A 20,171-nucleotide genomic window follows, 5' to 3' on the forward strand; every position below is an offset into this window, starting at 1 on the left:
GGTAACAGAACCTTCCGAAGATCTTAGGACATGGAGTTGATGGAGTTTAGAATCAGGGTGCAGGTAGCTCAGGCCAGTAGATTCTTGGGTCCTGTTTGAGCAAGGCTGAGACAGCTATATATTTCCAGCCAGTCAGCATGTCTTGAATATCATTCATTTCATCAATGAAGAACAAGTTATACCCTAGTATGTAAATACTCCAGAGCTGACCTCAGGTAAAAATAGTTGTAGTTTTGCAACCAGGGAGTATTGGGGTCTGGTTAGAGCATGGTCCTCAGCTATGGCTATATGTTAGAATCACCCCTGGAGAGCTTTTAAATCCCAATGCCCAGGCCACATCCCAGACCAAAAAAATCAGAGTTTTAGGGGGTGGGACGCAATCACTGGCTTCTTCCAGACCTCTCAAGGTGATTCTAATTAAAGTTGAGGACCACTAGATTAGAACCTTCCAACCTAGCCTAATTAGCAGCAATGTATATTCCTGAATAGGTGTTTTAAGTGCTATTTAGCTAACTTTAAGAGATAGATAATGTCCTCTGTATTTCATACTGTCAATATCTAAAAATCTTCAAATAACAATACAGTAGTATGAAACACATCCCTTCCTTAATGAACAAAGACAACAGAACTAGAAATACCAACTGGAACAGAACTGTAATACTGCCCAGGAAGGAAATCCGTCCATTTGTGAGTAATGGGTGCATTTCAACACAGATTAAGACCCCACAATGAAAATTTGATCTTTAAGCAATTATAACCTGAGAATTGTTTATAATATTAATATGTTCCCTGATTCAAGGAATGACTATGTCAGCCAGACCATGTTGAAACTAAAGCAGCAAGGAATAAACAAAGCAGAATAAGAAAAACCTGGGTAACAAAAGAAAAAACAAAACCGAAAATCTATAACAGACCGGATCACTGCAATTTCTTTAGCTCAGCTAGCCAAAGATTTCACGTTTCTAATGATAAGAAATTCCAAGATATTTTCAGACCACTATTCCAAGTTACTTGTACTTGTGGTACATAAGGAAGATATGTACATTACTGAAAAAACTCCATATTTTCTTATGATTTGGTGAGTTTGGACATTTTCCTTTAGCTTTTTCTATTTTTCATACGGCCTATTATATCACAGACTTCTTCCAATCCCAACCAGATTCCAGTCTCAAAGGATTCTTCTTTAAAGAACATGAGACCAGGGGTGTGTGGGAGGGTGGCTCAGTTGGGTACGCATGAAGTGTCTGCCTTCAGCTCAAGTCATGATACTGGGATCCACTGAGTGGTGAGCCTGCTTCTCTTTATCCCTCTGCCCCCACCCCCTGCCTATCTATCACTCTCTCTCTCTCTAATAAAAAAATAAATACAATCTTAAAAAATTAATAAATAATTTAATTTAAAAAAAAAAGAACATGAGACCAGACCTCAACACCCTATAAAACATCCCCTTTCATACTCCTTCTTCAGAGACCCTAAGACTTGCCAAGGTAGTATTCATTCTTACTGAAGTATTGCTAGTAAATTTACTTTTTAAGAGGTTGTCTGGAGATATTTTGTCGAATTCAACAGCAATATCATAAAGAATGCCTAATTAAAGCTAATCCCTGTTTTGGAATGCTATACATCACATGCACTCAAATAAATGATAATGAGCCTATAGTGATAATATAGGAACAAATTTAGCAATATAAAATTCCAGTCAAATATTGCAAAATATTTTGTACTATCAATTTTTTAATCAAAAACAGATTGAGGAGACTTGAAGAAAAACAAAAACTGAGCCTACCAAAATAGAAGTCCTTCACAGACTTTTATACCTTTGAATCTAAACATTATATTCAATCTTGGTGCTTTTGTCAATTATTTTTTTTTATTTGGCATTCTTACCTTATAATCATCTTTCAAAATATGGTTTACATGATATTCCTGTGAAGTCTATGATGAGCCCTCCCGACCTTCCTTTCACAATTAACTACCTTTCCTCTCAGCTATGCCTTTTATGTTGACCATATAGTATTTGTTTTCATGTCTTTCTCCATCTACAACACAATGACCCACTTGAGGGCAGGATCCATGATGTAGATGTCCTTGTTTCCCAGAGGCTAATCACCTCAGACCTTACATTTTAAAAAATGTAATAAATGTTTATGGATTATTTGACCAGATCTTTGATCCAGTGATTATTTCATTTAGTTGCAAACTCTACTTATAAAGCCTTATTAACTAAAGATACCTGAGTTGTACATTACTTTTCTACTAAGACGGAGTCAGACAGTTATGAGTTGTTTGGGACAGAAATTCTAGCTAGAGTAAGGAGCCAAAATAGAAACTAGAAAGGTACCAGAGACAAGAGTTCACTATTTGGAACCATTCTCATTTAAGGTGAATGAGAATTCTGTAGAGGTTTTATAGCTTGCTTTCTAGAGAAATCTCATGTGCTTCATATACTATTTCAGAATAATTTATGTGGGTACACGTAAACATTTAGTTTTTTAAAACCTGCTAGTATATAGATTCTATCTTTAGTAGGTTTAAAATAGCAGGATGTGTGTGTGCTTGTGTGTTTTCTTGTAAAAAAGGAAAATCTGAATTTTTTCAGGGACATAATATAGCCATTATATTCTCTATTTTAAAAATAGGAAATTATTTTAAATGTTGCATTCTTCACTGTAAGGAGCAACTTATTTTCTCTGTTTTAAGGAGTTGCGGAAAGTTAAATGACATACTCAGTCACTAAGAAAATGAATGTCAGGGTTGACTGACTTGAGTCAAGATTTCATCTAATAAGCCCTCCTACATCTGCAATTAGTGAGTGGTTGCATGGCATAAAAGAAAGGCATTAGCTTTAATAGTCAGAATCCAGAGATTAAATTAGAAATTCACAACTTATCTGGGCAAAAACAGGCCATTATCTCATGTCTCTGGGTCTCAGTTGCTTCTTTTGTTAAACAAGGATAACAGTACCATTTTTATAGAATTCCAGACTAGGAATTCAAAGAAAACCTCTTTGTGAGCATAATTTAGGCAATGTTTGATTTGCTAGGACAATGCAGCCAATAACATGAGACCACAGAGGGCCAGCACCCTTAACATGAGACCATAGAGGCTCTTGAATAGCCACAAGTGGTCCAGATGCCAGTCTTATGTCTCTTCTGAAAGAAGGCAAAGTGTTTGTCTCTATCTAGTTCTCCCAAATGAAGTCGGGAGAAATGTTAGCCGTGTGACTTTAGTGAGTATCACATGAACAAGTTCCCTACACACTACTTTGGAAATGTTAGCAAATGGAAGATTACATTTAGAAAGGGCAGTTGTGTCCCAAGCAATGAATGAGATAATGGTACAGTCATTGCCTGGGACACAACTGAGGACATCGTCTTTGCTGCTCGGACATGCAACAGGGGGCACTAAGTATGGTAACCTACATGCACAGCAATCACTCACCAGACGCAAACATGCCTGCTTTAACCTGGAAATTGGTTCTTCTCCCAAACAAAGCAGTATAAACCCAGTAAAGAATACAGAGGGAATGCCTCGTATATCTTAGCGGTACTTGTTTTCCTGTTGTTAGGCAGGGAGCAGTTCAGCCAATGCTGAAAGTGCACAGTCATCCACACTTAACACATTTTCTGTTGCCAGAAGTGCGACTGATAAACAGTTAGTTACAAACTCGCATAGATAATGCTTTCAGAGCTCCTTTCTGTTGAAGCCTTTTACTCATGGAACTAAGCCAAGACAAACAAATGATAAGAACTTCAGGACAACTTCTGCAGGGGTCTCACTTCCCAATCACATGACTAAATGTTCATCTCATGGCCATTGGGCTACCCTAGGTTTTATATATGGCCTTATGGCAAAGATCATCTGCTCTGACTAGGTACCTTACTGAATGAAAAGTAATTGTATGCATTTCTCTCTCTCTCTCTCTTTTTTTTTTTTTTTTTAAGATTTTACTTATATATTTGACAGAGAGAGAGATCACAAGCAGGGGGAGCTGCAGAGGGAAAGGGAGAAGTAAGCTCTCCACTGAGCAGGGAGCCCGATGTAGGATTCAATCCCAGGACCCCGGGATCATGACCTGAGCCAGAGGTAGACACTTAACTGACTAAGCCATGCAGGCACCCCTATATGCATTTCTACCCTCACTCTAGTTCCTGGAGGGTCGCTGCTGTATACTATCAGAATCATTTTGCATCATCAATGTTTAAACCGGAGCTGGCGTCTAATGGGCCTCAAAAAATGTGCACTGAATATCAAAAGAATGCCTCCAGCAGCACATACATGTGTTTGTAATGAGGCTCTTGCCTCTGTGTTTTCAGTACGTCTAATAACACCTACATTTTTGAGCACCTGGCAGCAAATTTTAGCCCTCTGAATTAACCAAACTCTTTGAGCTACTTCTCACCCATTCACTCATTTATTTTTGTCAAGCTCCCAGTCTACTTTCTCAAGTTCAACAAATATTTCCCTTCAACTGCCTGAAAACACAATGCAACATTTTGTGTTTGAAAATTGTACAGTTGCTGCCATCTGTAACAGCACTACCCAATCAAAATATATGGACAGCCACAAGTGAAAGCAAATGTGGACTCTTTTTTTTTTAAATTAATTAGGGGGATGGTCTTAATGATGGTGTCACCCTGTCAGCAGAATATATGCTCTGGAAAGTCCTCAAAGAGTCCTTCCAAATGATTTTAATGTATCCTTAAGAGCAAATACGGACTTTTAATATGTCTAGTGGCTATATTTAAAATGTAAATAGAAATAGGTGAAATTTTGAATAATATATTTTTAAAATACACATATCAAAAGTATTATCAATATGCTCAATTATAAAAATGATTAATGAGATATTTTACACTTTTTTTTCTTATCAAGTTTTCCAGTGTATCTGAGGCTTACAACACATTCAGTTCAAGAAGCCACATTCCAAGTGGTCAGTCACCACTCAGTGATCACGGTGGACAGCAGAGACCTATAAAACTATAAATGAGAAAGAGAGATACAGAGAACTCTGATACAAAATAGACTAGAATGAATGTGATATTAAGTTAAGACAATGAAACATGGGAACCAAAGGAGGACTCAATTCTAAGAGAAGGAAGGGAAGTAGACTTTTTGGACCCACTCTAACTTTTTCCTTTACTAAACCATGCATCCTCTCATCTTACTAGCCACTCCTCCTCCTTCATTCCAAGGACTGTGTGCATCCATGGATCTGTGAGAGCAGTTCTGTGTTTCACAGAACTATATACAAATAAATCAGATATTTTGGTGAATATGAGGTCATGTATAAATACATGTGACTCTGTGCAGCTTATGTAAACACTGTGATTAGAATATATGGGAAGGGCAAATGCCAGGTTAAAAAAATAGGCTATGACTGCCAGAGTACATCGCGGTGTACTCTTTTCCTGGTCGAGTACCAAAATGTTTAAGTGCAGGCAATGAGTAAGATAAAGACATGAACTTGGCTAACAGGGAAGCCAACTTTTTGTTTTCCTCCCACACAGGAGTAAGAGCTAGTAAAATTAGTGACAATGTTTTCACAGCACCTGTTATACAAAGATCTCAATTGCTGACTGTCAGGAATAGGCATGAATTTAGAATGTAGAATTTAGAATGTAGATTCATGAAAATATTCCCCATGCCTGACAAAGGGTTTCCTATTTTATTATTATTTTCTATGTGGCACAAATTAATGAAAAGAGACAACAAAGAGGAGAAACAAAGGGCCTACAGGAGGAGCAGGTGTAAATTAAACAACCAAGCACTGCAAAAGAATGCATCCCAAAAACACTGAACATATATGCAAAGTATTGCCCTGGGAAGATTTCTTTCATAAAAGAGCTGAGTGGAGAGGCACATTTTGGAGTCGAGGATCGGATCTGATTGAGAAGAAGGGAAAGTGATTGAGAAGAAGGAATTCAAGAATGAAACATAATGCATCCTAACCAGCCCTGAGTGGAATGGGAAATGAAATAAGTAGCTTGACACAAACTTAATCAACAGAAAGTAAATAAATGACAATGAGGGAAAAGAACATAGAAGTGAGGAGTCTGGACTCTGAAATTTTAAAGACGTGTTCTAAGTCCACAAGCCAGTATTTCATTATCTGGCCTCTTCTGGTCTCAATGTCCTCATCTGATACGTGGGACTCCTAACAGCAACTACTCAGTGGATACTGAATAAATTCATCTATATAATGTGCTTAGCACAAAGCCTAGAACATAATAAACATGCAATGCATTTTAGTTGCAATTATTAGATGATTTGGGGGCACAAGTTTTGGAATTGGATAAGAAGGGCAATTGGGTCGTGAGCCTGAAAACCTGCAAACGGTGAGGTGATGATAATACTGAGAAGTTGGAAAGAGCCTGGTGCATAGATTTGTCCCTGGGATTCTTTTATTTACATTTTTAGAATCTAATGTCAGAAAATCATGAGAAGGGTGAAAATAAGACCACCCAAATGAGAACAAGAAAAAGCTATCTCTCAGCTTACTCTAGCAAGGGAGTCAGCCATCATCACTTGTGTTTTGGCAAAGACCCAAAGGCAGTCAGAGGGGTAGCAGAGTTTCTTGACAGAAAAAAAGAGAAGACTTCTACATAGGCCCTGATTGGAAACTGTTGGCCTGGGGAAGCCATATGTCAGCTAACTAGAAGTTGGGTATCCTATGTGATTAGATAGGGGTATGCAGTTGGTTTTCTCTGGTTGGTCCTAAGTTGGAAGAGGGGACAAAACTTAGGGAGGCTGTCAATTACTAACCAAGTCCTGGCTTTTGAGGATTGATTGTTATAGGAGTTATTATTGCTTAAGATAGTGAGTGGTCAGATTTCCTACAAATTGACTTACAGATAGCAGACTTTCTTCCTGGGTTCATTATTATAGATAATGGATTGGTTTACTGGGCTGGTTGCTGCAGGCTATGAATCAGAATTCAGTTTTTACATGTAGCCTGGCCACTGTCTGTTTGCATATTCAGCCTCTCAGAAGTCATATAGTTTAAATCCCAACACAAATATTTGATTCCTATCCATTGTACAGCATGACGGAAAACTCTAAAATATAAGATAACCTATTCCATTCTGAGACAACGTTCAATGTCTCAATTTTTTAACCATTACTAAATACAAACATGTGCCTATTGCTAATTCCTACTACTTGGCTCTAGTTCTGTGTTCTGAAGAATAATAAGATCCTCAGAGTACATACAACACTCCAATGGCCTACTCTCAGGAGAGAGTACACTTCCTACACTTTGTAGAAAAATATAGCCTTTGAGGGGCCCCTGTGTGGCTCAGTTGGTTGAGTATCTGCCTTCAGCTCAGGTCATGATCTCAGAGTCCTCAGAGAGGGCCCTACCTAGGGCTCCCTGCTTAATGGGGAACCGGCTCCTCCTTCTCCTTCTGCTCCTCCCTGCCTCTGCTTATGTGTACACTCTTTCTCAAATAAATAAAATCTTAAAAAGAAAAACACAAGAAATCTAGCCTTTGAATTCACATAGAATTATTCTGCTTCACAGCCTAATCTTGCTATTTTTATATCTCAGGGATAATCTTTTGTTCTACTCGCCCATATATTTTAGAGCAAATACACTACCTCTGCGAGACTGGGCTAAATGTGAAAGCAGATCCCAACAGCAGGATAAGATCCTTTTACCTGTTTCTAGGTTGAGAAAGATATCTCAGAAAAACATTATTGGAAACTGCACCAGTTATTAAAATGTGTCCCTACTTCCATCCACATCATTGCAAATGGTAAGATTTATTTTAATTTATTTTAATTTTTTATTTTTTAAATTTTTAATTTTTTATTAACATACAATGTATTATTAGCCCCAGGGGTACAGGTCTGTGAATCACCAGGCTTACACACTTCACAGCACTCACCATAGCACATACCTTCCCCAATGTCCATAACCCAATCACCCTCTCCCTACCTCCCTCCCCCCGGCAACCCTCAGTTCGTTTTGTGAGATTAAGATTCTCTTATAGTTTGTCTCCCTCCTGATCCCACTTTGTTTCATTTTTAAGATTTAATTTTTTTGATGGCTGAGTAATATTCCTGTGTGTGTGTGTGTGTGTGTGTGTGTGTGTGTGTGTGTGTGTGTGTGTCTTCTTTATCCATTCATTTGTTGATGGACATCTGGGCTCTTTCCATAGTTTGGCTATTGTGAACATTGCTTTTATAAACATTGCAATGACATGGATGGACTGGAGGGCATTATGCTAAGCAAAATAAGTGAATCAGAGAAAGATAATTATATGATTTTACTCATATGTGGAATTTAAGAAACAAAACAGGATCATAGGGGAAGGGAGGGAAAAATAAAACAAGATGAAATCAGAGAGGGAGATAAACCATAAGGAGATTCTTAAGCATAGGAAAGAAACTGAAGGCTGCTGGAGGGCAGGTGGGTTGGGGGGCTGGGGTAACTGCGTGATGGACATTAAGGAGGGCCCAGGATGTAATGAACGCTGGGTATTATATACAACTGATGAATTACTGAACTCTACCTCTGAAATGAATAATATACTATATGTTAATTAATTGAATTCAAATTAAAAAAATAAAAAATAAACTACCACTCTAGACAGGTATATAGGATTGAATAAAATTTCAATTCACAAATCGGTATTTCTTAACTTTCCTTCATAGGAGACACTCTGTTCCCTCCTCCTCCCCTGTCCCCAAACATTAGTCAAAGGAAAATCCATCTGCTTTTCTTAAGGGGATTTATTGCTTTTCTCTGTCCTTCCAATAGCTCAAATATGAAAAGCTAAAACAATGTCAGAGAAAAACAGGCAAATGGTTCTTTGAGCTGGTCCTTCTTGACACTAGTGACAGAAGAGGTGTTTTCTCCAAGTTTTTGTGTACTTAATTGGATGTTTTGGAGAAAAGGAACAATGAAAGTCAGAGGATAAACTAACAGGTTTTGCATCCACCAAGAGCAGTTCTAATCTTCCCCGTAGAAACACTGCACTCACACTCTGTGATCTGCCTCCCACATTGGGAGACAGTTCTTCCTTAGTAGGATAGAGAATTTTCCCTTATGCACCCTTGTACTTCAACCTGAAACATTTTAGCTAACACTCTTTCTGTGCATCTGAGGTAGATTACAGAAATAAACCCTTGTCTTTTTCCATGTAGAAGAGAAAATATGACTATATACTCAATAACATTACTTCCTCCTATAAAATATTCACACACATGATAAATCCATATCTGTAAACAATATCTCTACCATGCCCCTGAACTATGTTTGTGATGATTATAAAATATTGTGAGTCAATGAACTTGGGTCAGTATGGGAGGACAAAGCAGATATCAAGCCAATGAGATTCTCATCAATCATCACTGAGAAAAATGAGAAAAATGGAAAGGCCCAACCTTCCAGTAGCTAAAGACTGTATGGAGCCAACTTTGTCATAAAGGAAACCCTAAAACCTCTCCTCTCCAATTAGAGTTCAGCTGTTTTTAGATCCATTCAACAAATATACCAGTAATTAGTACTAAGTGCTGATGAACAAAACAATATGCAAGGTAATGGACAGAAAGCAACATATGAGACATAACTTTTCATTCCCTGCCTGTGGCAGAGATGGCCAGCTTTCTACCAAAGATGCATGTTCTCCTTTCCCAGTGTTCTCCTTTCCACTGTTTATGGAAAGCATTCAATTAACCAGGGCCCTTTGTATTGAGATATGGCTGTGTGACTGGTCCTCACCCATAGAACGTGGGCCAAGGTGAGTCACTTCCAGGCTGAAGTGGTTAGACTGCAAATAGGCCTTCCCACCACTCTCCATTTTCTGGCTGAAATTGCAAGACTCCAAGGTCTAGAGGGGATGGAAGAGCCATAGGCCTGAGTCACTGAGGTACTGCATGGAAAGCCACCTAAAAACATTCAATTAGTTCTTTGTGTGAGCAAGAAATATTCCTATTGTATTAAACCACAGAGATTTTCCTATTACAGCAGCTCATGTTATTTTAATCAATAAAGAAATCCATCCAATTACCTTTGAAAGATAATCCTCAAACACTACACTTTTCTTTCCAAGTTCAGATGAATTAAACTTGTTCACCCACAAACTCTCCAAAAAGAATGCTGAATGGCCATCATTTACCTGAATGCTGCCATGAGCAGCTCTGGTTTCTGAAAAATAAATTTTGATGAATATTCATCAGGGACCTCAGACCCTACCTCTGATCAACCCTTTACTCTGCGGAGTATCACCAGGGTCAAAAAGGAATCCCGTGATCTTTAGGAACAGGCAAAGGGCCTCACAGAATTTTCAGCCCATAACTCAGGGCAATCACAACTGACATGGAAATGGGGATTCAGTGAAGAGCCACACTCTCAGGGTCTCATGGGTCTCATGATCTCTCAGGATCCTGGGTCTCATGGCAGTTGTACTGCCAGTCACTACTCCCCTTCTTGTTCTTGTTCTTTCTTGTTCTTTCTTCTTGTTTCTCTTGTTTCTCCTCCTCCTCCTCCTCCTCCTCCCCCTCTTCCTCCTCTTCCTCTTCTTCTTCTTCTTTCTTCCTCTTTCTCTTCCTCTCCTCCTCCTCCTCCTTCTCCTCCTCCTCTTTCTTCTTCTTCTTCTTCTTCTTCTTCTTCTTCTTCTTCTTCTTCTTCTTCTTCTTCTTCTTCTTCTTCTTTTTTAATATTTTATTTATTTATTTGACAGCGAGAGATCACAAGTAGGCAGAGATGCAGGCAGGGGTGGGGGGGCAGGCTCCCCACTGAGCAGAGAGCCTGATGTGGAGCTCAATCCCAGGACCCTGAGATCATGACATGAGCTAAAGGCAGAGGCTTAACCCACTGAACCACCCAGACTCCCCTCCGCATTTCTATAAAGTCTTCCCTCTTGCCAAAGCTCTCCATGTCCTCTAGTTGAGTCCAACCTGTGCCAGTTCCACAGCAATTAATGCACACATTGCTGGAGGCAGAGAGTTAAGAGAGAGAAGCACTAATCACAAAAGAACAGAGATGCCAGATCACATCAGGGCTTGGAGGCCATGGTGAGGCCTTCGTCTTTAACCATAGAAGAAAACAGAAGCCGCCAAAGCACTTTATGAATGAGGATGGTAGGCTCTGTTTTGCTTTCCCACAAGATTACTTGGGCTGCAGGGTAGAGAATAATTTAAAGAGGATCAATTGGAAGGCGTGGCAATAACCCTGTTAAGGGAAGTTGTGGCCTAAATCTGAGCTTGGCAGAAGGAATTGATAAAAAACAGGCTTGTGATAAGGACAGATGTGAGGAATGAAGTGATGGTAATGGAGATGCTTGGATGATAATGGAGTTAAGGACACTTCTTTGAGAACACTGATGGGAGAATACTTGCTCTCTTGTTTTTGTAATGTTTGCTCTGGTTTGTCTACCAGCACCCCGTAAACAATCCAGTGCTACCTGCAAACCGTTGGTAAACCAGCTATAGGTCTCCCCTGTTATTCCTCCTCTCCTCAGGGTTTCCTGTTCCCAGACAGATCCTCAAGAACCTCAAGACTTAGAAGTTTTCTTTAATTCTGATGTCAATGGCCCCAAACACCACCACATGCAGCTTAGGCCTGAGATTCTCTAACTGCTAATACCTCCACTCACACATTTTCCTCTGGCTAGTCCTGCCAAACATGCTTATCCCCTGCCATTTCCTGAGCTGCCCCCACGTTTGCTACCAAGGCGTTGATCTTTCACCCTTCAGATGATCCTTTCCTGACATCCTCTCAGATGTAGGGTTTTCACTGCTTCTCTCCTTCCACATTGTTAGGCTCCAAGGGGATTCTTCCCAGCTCCAACACCTCACCACCACCACCAACTGCAGGGGCCACAGAAAATCACCCCACTTTCCTCTCCCTCAAAAGGACCAAAATCTGTGCTCATGCTCACCATGTTGGAGTCAGCCTTGCACCTCTGTTCTTGATTCCCACATAGCTTACTTCCTCCATGGTGCACACTCAGACACTCTCATTTCTTCCCCGGAATCTCTACTACATAACAGATGTTAACTGAGGGAGAGAGAAAAAGTAACATTTTTCCCCCTTTGGAAGTGTGCCTCAAACCAATCAACTTGCTTGCCATATTTAACATTCAAGCTTTGTGTTTATGCTAATAAATCATTAAAATTCAAGCGATCCTAACAGTTTTGAGTTCTCTTTCTTTCTCCCTATTTCATAATTTATACCCAATTCTGTAAATTACAATGTCGCAAGTGAGAGTAATCACCAGCAGAAATATGCATTGTACACAGGACTAAATAGAGGAATCTCAAGATAAAAATCTCCAACATTTGTTATGTACTTTTTGGCCTTGAGTAGTTCACAATTCTGCTTCTCTTTTGCCAAATGGAATACTGATTAACTTCAGGATACTGTTATGTGTGGCGGAATAACAAATAACAAAATATGCCAATATGCCACAATAACAAAATATGCCTTCCGAAATGCCCAGAGAATTGAATGAATCATAAGAAAGTTAGGGTCTTGGGAAGTCATAAGAGCCAAGCTACCCTCTACCTATGGTTCCTCAAAGATTTGGCTCCAACTTGTATACATCAAATATCAAGGAACTCTGTAACTGTGCCGCAGACTGTCCCAATGTTGCTCTTATTTGGGGAAAGTTTGTTTTACTGAAATAATATGAGCGTTTCTATTACTTCCACCTCTAAGTTCTCCAGGACACTGAAAAATAAATTCATTTCCATTCCTAAATAATAGCCTCAACTGTTTGTACACGGCTGAGTCTTCATTAAATCTATTCTTCTTTAGGTTGAGTACGTGCAGTGACCCCAACTCTCCCTTGGAGGCAGGTCTTACGAATCCCTCCCTCAACTGCCCTGGCCTACTTCAGTCACCCTGGCAGCCCTCCTATGTCTTCTCTCCCCATCTCACTCTGATGGACTCCAGATTAGGAATGCTCCTATGGCACTCAGGTCCTGGTACAGGCCAGGAGACAAGATCTAAACACCAGGAAGCCAACGGTCTCATAAAACCATTCTTGACCTAAGTTCCGTCCTCTTAGTTTTAACTTGTTAGCACCACTAGACTGTTCTGAAACTTGTGGTTCACTAAAACCCAAAGGTATTTTGCACATTACTTCGTAAAGTTAAAGCTCTCCATTATATTCCTTTTAACTTTTTTTTTCTTTTAACTTTAGACTAACTGCTGGACTTTTCATTTATTCTTGTTACACTGCAAAGTATTGATTCCCACCTAGCAAGATTTTTAAATTCTTATTTTGCCATTTGAAATATTAGCCATTCTTTATAGCTCTCAGCCATCCTTTCCATTATCCAAGTCAAAAGTCAAAATACTAAACAGGACAGGGTAAAGGGCAAAATGTTGTGACAAAATCTAAGCACTTAAATACATGAAATAAAAATGTGAAATCTCCTTTAAATTATGCATCAAAAACTAAAATTCCAAATACACTTCATGATGTGAATTTTGAGGTGAACTTTCTCCCTGTCTCTGAGGATGAAAGTATAATAGGGTTAAGGGATATCCACAATTGCCAACCTGAGCAAGTTAATTTTTTAAAATCTTGATATGATTGACCACAGAAAAGCTGAAAGACAAGGGGTATGCTGACATCCTTATGGAAAGCATTTATTGTGCTGTGCAAGGAAATTTAAGATCCATTATCCTGCAACTCTTCCATTTAATACTTACTTAGACGTTCACCTGCCTAGATGCCCACACTAATAATATGTAACTAAGTTTGAGATTAGTCTACTAAGAACTTTAATTGGTCTTATAATTTTTAATATATGTAAAGATTTCTAGTCACACCTCTCAATTCAGTGATCTCAAAGAACCTTCAAGAGTGATACAAAAAAATCAACCAGCAAAAGAAAACTAATCTGCATCAGCAATTTAGTATGTTTTAGTTATATGTTTTGCAGATAAATATGTGTATGCATTTAGCCCTGAGATATATATTTATATATATATTATTATATTATATATATATAATTATAATATATATACATATATACACATATATATACATGTATATATACATATATATACATACATATATATATATACACATATATATAAATACAATTATATATATATAATTGTTTAACTGTGATGCTTTTAGCAGTAAATCTATGACCTATTTATTGCTATAAATTTATTACCAAAGCTCTTCCCTTTCTCATGCCAAGCTAAAATATAAACCTCACACCATTACAAATTCTAACTGCAGCCAAATACATCCAATTATAATCAGTTGCAGTAAACCCTCACTTTGCATTAGGTAGGCATAATTAACCGTGTGATAAATAATCAGTATAATAACATTTAATGTGCTGTGATAGCATTTCTGAACTACTCATGAGAATTCTAGAAAATATACTTCAATTCTAACCAATGTTTTTAACCGTTTCATGCTTGAAATGTCATGCCTGTGTTAGAGAAACTTAAGTATACCAACCCAAAAATTTAAAACTGGATATGCACTGGGTGACTCAGTTGGTTAAGGGTCTGCCTTTGGCTCAGGATGTGATCTCGGGGTCCTGGGATCATGCCCTACATAGGGCTTCCCCTCCCTGTCTCTCTTTCCCTCCCCCTGTTCGTGCTTGCCCTCTCTCTCTCTCTCTCAAATAAATAAATGAATAAATAAATAAGTAAATAAATAAAATCTTTTTTAAAAATTTGATACACTTGAGGACATCTTAATGTATGTGGTAATAAAAAAAATTCCCTACTTTCACAAAATATTACCTTCTTTAATAATTTTTAATTGTAAATTACATCTCTATAAATATAGCGACTTTCTAAATTTTTAGGACTTCCCAGAGTGGCCAAGGTTTTTCTTGGAATATTAGAGGGTATAAATTAATTAGGAAAAAAAGTTCAATTCATTCATTTGCATTTCAAGAAAGATCTCACATGTGGTTCATTTCAATAATAATAACAGGAATAATAGGAAGGAGGAAGAGGAGGAAGAGAAGTAGGGGAAAGAGAAGGGGGAGAAGAAAGGAGAGGAGAAGGAAGATCTCTGCTCTGTCACTGTAAAGAATGACATACATGTCTATTACATGGAAGAATGTTTTTATTCTAGCAATAACATATAAGTCACTAAATGTTACATTATTTATTTAACTGTTTCTTCCTCTTCATCTCACAAAATGTTTGGCTGGTAATCTCTCTGGCTGTTTACTATTTCCATCTTTAAAGACTACTCTCAATTAAATCTTAATTAACCAGAATTGCTCTCTCATGTTATTTACACAACCACTTTGTGTTGAATAACCCAAAATTGGTAAAGAAGATACTCTCAGGATTATTTTCACTTCACATCTGCAACATTTGCAAAGAAATTTACAGGGTAGTTAGGAGACCCTCTTTCCCTGTCTTTAATAGGTTGTTAAACTGTTAACCCAACAATGCAAATTGTTGCCCTTCACAAAGAAACCCAAGTTACCAGAGCAAGGTCAATGCAGGATTCTATTGCAAAAGCTGGTACAGTCAGAATTATCCATTCACATTAACTCACCATTATGGACAAATGTGGATGGAATTTTGGATGATTAATATGAAATAACAGAGTGAGGGGCACCTGGGTGGCTCAGTGGGTTAAGCCTCTGCCTTCGGCTCAGGTCATGATCTCAGGGTCCTGGGATCGAGCCCCGCATCAGACTCTCTGCTCAGCAGGGAGCCTGCTTCCTCCTCTCTCTCTGCCTGCCTCTCTGCCTGCTTGTGATCTCTCTCTGTCAAATAAATAAATAAAATCTTTAAAAAAAAAAAAAAGAAATAACAGAGTGAAGTCAACAAGCTTCTCACAAAGTTTAGCTTATAACCTTGTAGCGCTTCCGCATGTTCAAATGGACTCACCTACTTGTCCACAAAGAACAAAGTAACATACAACAAAGGAGAGTGTGGATCTAGCCAAAGGATCCTACTCTTATTCCTATTTTGTGTTTATAAATGATAATTTATAAATTATAAATTTACCATTTATAAATGATAATGGCTGATATGAAACTAAAGAAAATAAGGAAAGTACGTGAAAGTACTATTAAACATTTTTACTCTCAAAGAAATAGCACATAACTCTTGAACTCACAAGAATATTAAAGTCCGAAGGGGACGGGGCACCTGGATGGCTCAGTCCATTAACTGCCAGACTCTTGATCTTGGTTCAGGTCATGATCTCAGGGTCATGAGATTGAGTGTCTGCCTTCTGCTCAGGTCATGACCCCCACTCCTCCCTCTCCCTCTGCTGCTCCCCCAACCTTGTGCTATCTCAAATAAATTAAATTAAATTTAAAAAAGAGAAGGGGACGAGAAGGGAAATGAAATGTTGTGTGAAAAAAGATGCTTCACTTGATGACTTTATGACATTCACTTCTGTCAGAAACCCAGGAACATCGGTCATTTAATTATTGTGGCTACACCCTGTGCCAGAGATACACACTTGAATGATATATGGTCTCTGCTTTCACAAGATTCATGTTTTAATTAGAGAAACAAAGTCAATAAAGAACAATTACAGGGCAATGTGTTAACTGCTAGAGGTATGCCATGGAGGAAGTGATGGTTAGAAGGCAAGAAGCAACAGTCAGACTAAAAGTGGAGTAAGGTGTTCTACACCAAAAGAAAAGCATGTGCAAGGACACCACAGCATGTACCTCACAGCCTGCTCCCCCTGGGAGAACATCAGATCTTTTCCCAGGACTGGAGTACTGCAGGTCTGTGACCAGGTGATAGGACGTGTTGCGGGGAGAAAGGCAGAGGGTAAAGTTACAGGTGTGCAAACACTTTGAGGACGTCCATATAGTGATTCCACTATTTCTCTTCTGTCCATCTCTCTAGTCCTACTCTCCCTTCTCCCCTTAATTACCCAGCTTAGACACTGTGAGCCATCATTATAGTCACTGGTTACAAATACCCTCCAGGGCACCTGGGTGGCTCAGTCCATTAACTGCCAGACTCTTGATCTTGGTTCAGGTCATGATCTCAGGGTCATGAGATTGAGCCCCACATTGGACTCCATACTCAGTTTGGAGTCTGCCTGAGATTTTCTCTCCCTCTTCCTCTGCTCCTCTCCCTACTTGTTTTCTTTCTCTCTCTCAAATAAATGAATAAAATCTTAAAACAAACAAAGCAACATAGATACCCTCCAATGCCTTGCCCCCTTCTTCCTGTGCCATGTTTCCCCAGCAAAACCCAAACCTGGCTTCCCCCAGTCTTACACCTACTCCATGGCTCATTGCAGCAGTTGAATCTTAGCTGGAGGAAAATAACACAAACACACACTATGTTAGCAATTATAACCATGCAGACTTGACTCGCTTTACATCTCAACTATATATTTCAGTGATACATTTAGCTTTTTCCAGGTTAGTTTGCTCCTCTCCTCAAAACCTATTTCATACCTTCCTTCTTTCCAAACATCAATCAGTGCCTCCTTACCTACCTCCCTTATTTCGGTGATAAAATAATATGAGTCAAAAGGGAATGACGCCCTTTCCCACGACTCATTTATACCAACTTACATACATCTGTGTCTATAATTTGTCTGCTCTCTCATAAAAATGGGTAAACAATAACTTCTCCTCTCCAAATCCAACCCCTCCCCTTTTACTCTGGATGCACCCTCTTCTGCCTACACCAGCTAGTGGAAACCATCTTCTTCCACTCTTTCCTCTTTCATTTTATTTTTTACCAAGTCCTTCCATTGGAGCTTAAACATGTTCTATGTCCTGTCTTTAAATCATTCTCCTTTAACCCCATCCCCCACTCCAGCTGCTGTATTATCTTATATATAAGACAATGTTGCTATCATCTGTATTTATTATGGTAAAATCCTTTGGATGTATTGTTTATCTGTGTGCTCTCCATTTATTTACCTCATCCTCTGACCCACTTTCAGCAATCTTTCATCTCCATCATTCTACTGAAGCTGCTCTTGTCAAGGTCTCCAACCATCTCCATTTTGGGGAAAAAAAAAAAAACAAGACAGGAGCTATAGTCTTTGTATGATCCAACCTCAGAAGTCACATCCCATTACTTCTGTCATATTCTATTCATTCAAGCAAGTCAGTGAATCCAGCTCCTACTTCAGGGGTGGTGATTACTTGAGGGTCAAGGTCAGAAGGTGAAGATCAATGATGGCCAGCTCAAAGGCTGCCGACCATTCCACATTCTCGCCTCAAACCTCAAGATTCAAAAATCTCTTGGGCTCGAGGCTGTGTGAGGACCCGTATGCAGGGTTTCTCTTGTCATTTCCTCTGATTATGATGCTAAGCTGCCTCTGCTCAGTAACACTGGGGAGTGGCGGGGGAGCAGGGTAACCCTGTGCTTACCCTCATTCACTGCTGGCACCCAGGGTGGTCACCCCAACCCTTCTATAGGCTCAACATTCCTCTGGTGGTATCTGCATGTATGTGCTCTGAGGGATTTCAGGACCTTTGCTCTGCAACACTCAAATAGGCCTTTCTAATGGATGCCCATGCCTCTGGTCAACGCGGTAATGCCATGCTCTCCCAAGTCAGCCCTGGATGAGGGCCAGAGGCTCCTTGTATGAAAAGAATCACTCTTCTTATTGCACTTACAGGCTCCTTGCCTCTCCTCACCAATTCTGGTAGCACATGGAAGGCAGTGATATGGTCAATGCTAAGAGATCACATTCTGTAGTGGAAACACCTGAGATCTACTCTCTGAACAAATTTCAAGTATACAATACAGTATCATTAACTACAATCATGTGGTACTATTGTACTAGTTCCAGAAATTATTCAACTTATAACTGAAAGTTTATACCCTTTGACCCTTATCTCCTCATCTTCCCCACATCCCAGGCCCTGGTAACCACCATTCTACTCTCTGTTATTATGAGTCTGATATATACTAAAACATCTCTTTTACATCTTAAATACACACAATATTATTTGTCAATTATACCTCAATAAAGGTAGAATCAAATAAAATCTTTAATGAGAGCAGGACAGAGACAGAGATCACATTCTAGGAATACAATGACTACAAGCTTTCAGGAGAAGTTATAGTTGGAAGATAATGTATTTTACATTTATATTATAAAATTCTGCAAAATAGATTTAATATGACTAGAGAATGAATGACAACATTTTCTTACACACTCTGGATAAGACTTGCACTTGTGGTTATCAGCAAAGCGCAGTAACAACTTTAATAGAGTCATTGGAACCCAGTATTCACAGAGGATGATGCAGAAACATCATTAATGATGATGTAAGCAGCACTAAATAAATGGTATGAGCGAACTGCAGGCAAAGGCAAGAAGACGTATTTATTTTTACTCCAAGCAGGATGCTAACACCCATGGCATTTTGAGCAATAACAGTATTGCTACCTTTTTTTCATGTAAATGCAGTAGGCTGAACAGCATACCTCAAAAAGTCCTGTCCACCCAGAACCTCAGAATGTGACCTTATGTGGAAATAGGATCTTCAGAGATGTAATTGGTTAAGTCAAGGTATGGTCACACTGAATTAGGCTGAGTCCTACATCCAGGGACTGGTATTCTTTTAAGAAGAGGAGAGGACAAAGAGAGATCCACCAATAAATAAATAAATAAATAAATAAATAAATAAATAAATAAATAACAAAAAGAAACAACAAGGAAGTAGAGATCGAAGTGATGCATCTCCTACAAGCCAAGGAACACTATGGACTTCCAGGAGCCACCAAAAGCTAGGAGAGCCACAAGAAGCTAGGAAGGAAAAGAGCCTTCTTTAGTGCCTTCAGAGAATCATGGCCTTGTCAACACCTTGACTTCAGGCTTCTGGCCTCCAGGACTGTGAGAGATAGGTGTCTGTTGCATTAAACTTCCCAGTTTGTGGTAATTTGTTATAGCAGCCCTAGGAAGTTAATACAGCAGGAGATAGAAAATTAGCCAAGTTAGCGTATTTGACAATAAAGAAAATAAAGTGATGGTTCCTGAACCTGAACAAGAAGACATGGTACCTAAACTCTGTAGAAGAATCTACGTACCCACATACTGGACAATAAACAAAGAAATAACTACCTCTTCTCTATTCATTATTCTAAATCCTCATTAGTAAGTCACTATAACTCTTATAGACCCATGAATTAAAATAAATTTTTCAAGTAAGCTGTTGCTATAGACAAGGACTCAAAAGGTGTGGCCCTACTACTATTCATCCATATATCATTCTTG

This window comes from Lutra lutra, chromosome 8 (assembly GCF_902655055.1).
Source record: "Lutra lutra chromosome 8, mLutLut1.2, whole genome shotgun sequence".
Lineage (NCBI taxonomy): Eukaryota > Metazoa > Chordata > Mammalia > Carnivora > Mustelidae > Lutra > Lutra lutra.